Consider the following 2,060-nt stretch of genomic DNA (forward strand, 5'->3'; position numbering starts at 1 on the left):
TGTCGATAAAGTCGAGGCCGAGGTCCAGCATCATCTTGACCGAGCTCTTGGCGAACGTCGACCGACCGGCCTCGGTGCTCGCGATGGCACTAAACTTGTCGCTCAACGTCCAGCCGCCGATCGAGAGGCCAAACTTGGTGTTGGGGAACTGCTTCTTGAGCTTGAAGCCTTGGCCAAACGACCCGTACACGTTGTTGCCCGTGTCGCTCCACGAGTCGGTCGGGTACCGCTTGTCGGTTGCGGCCCACGAGTCGTAGATGCCAACCGTGCCGTCCGCGGCGGGCTTGCCAAAGGCGTAGTTGATGTGCGTGATGCGCGACCAGTCGAGATCGTAGAGGTGGAAGTTGCGGCCGTAGATACCCCACTCCATGAAATAGACGACGTTCTTGTAGCCGGTGGCGTCCACCGACGACGCGGCGAGCGCAGCAGCAGCGAGAAGAGGCTTGGAGATGACGACCATGATGGAAATCGGAAAATGAGAGCTGTGTTGGATCTCGAAGTCGACGCCACTCTCTGTATTGACCCTCCTGCGCCCACGCTAAAAGAGAACCGGCTTTCCGGACGGAAGCGGTCGTTTGGTGTAAATATTGGGACGCATACCAAGACGAGCACCTTGAGGTTCAAAAAGCAAACATACTACCGTAGTAGCCTATCTTGGTGGGACGATGCTTGGAGGGTCGTATAATGCTTCAATTCTCAGATCCGCGAATGGACGCCGAGTTCAAAGGTGGACGTTCACGCGTGTTCGCTCAAAACGTGTGTTTTGGCGCTCTATATTCCATGGCCGCCGCTGCTAATGTAGTGCAATATATCAGACCAGGAACAACCAAATGGTCCATACTTTGACATTTGAAAGTGGATGCTTTGTTTATTTATTGGGTTGGGGTTGATGGCGGTGATTGGATAACATGTCTGCAAAATAAGATCGAAGGAAGCGGGCATGGTTTGATGTGTTCGACATTACTTGAGAGAGTTCTCGTCCGTCATGGTGCAACTGGGGGATGGTATGCAACTTGATGCTGTGGGCGGTATGCGCATGGGTGCTCTCGAGCAATCCGCCATAAGGGCTCCGCCTACCGATTCGGAAGCCGCTACAGTACAAGTTGGCCCTGCTGTGCTTGTGACTAACACACCAGCTTCAAGAGACATCGTCCCACCGCGAATGACCAAAGTTGGACAAAAACGTGTTGCTATCTGTGTTGACATATCGGTACGCAGTTGTTCGATTTCATACAAAGTGGGATGATGTTAAACCAGAACTTCTTTAAAAGTCACCGTCGAAACCGATGGTTAGCCAGCAGAAAGCGTCGAGCTCCGTGCAGCCCGTGCCGTTGATACAGCTGAAATTGCTCCGATTTACCCCTTTCGCTCATCCATTCTGCCACCGGCGAATCAAATTTTAAGTCATCTGAGGCAAAACGTTCTCTAGTAACTTAAGTCCATAGACGCCCTTACTCGTCGAGTAACATTCTGCCAAATAGTCACACTACAGTGTACAGATTGCTTCGGGCAAAGCTGCGATCTGTGAATGCTTGCGCCGAATGCTCAAGTGTAATATATCGGAACCAGATGACCCAAGGTATCCTGTGTCATTTACAATGAAGTTGCAGATACAAGCTGCTCAACCTATTGAACGACTCAATGATCCCACCTGATTCGCCGGCGCCGCACGACCCTTGGCTCAGCTCAGATCCGACTTTTCTCGCGTCGACTTCGAGATCCAACACAGCTCTCATTTTCCGATTTCCATCATGGTCGTCATCTCCAAGCCTCTTCTCGCTGCTGCTGCGCTCGCCGCGTCGTCGGTGGACGCCACCGGCTACAAGAACGTCGTCTATTTCATGGAGTGGGGTATCTACGGCCGCAACTTCCACCTCTACGATCTCGACTGGTCGCGCATCACGCACATCAACTACGCCTTTGGCAAGCCCGCCGCGGACGGCACGGTTGGCATCTACGACTCGTGGGCCGCAACCGACAAGCGGTACCCAACCGACTCGTGGAGCGACACGGGCAACAACGTGTACGGGTCGTTTGGCCAAGGCTTCAAGCTCAAGAAG

This window comes from Saprolegnia parasitica (genome assembly GCF_000151545.1).
Source record: "Saprolegnia parasitica CBS 223.65 unplaced genomic scaffold supercont2.110, whole genome shotgun sequence".
Lineage (NCBI taxonomy): Eukaryota > Oomycota > Saprolegniomycetes > Saprolegniales > Saprolegniaceae > Saprolegnia > Saprolegnia parasitica.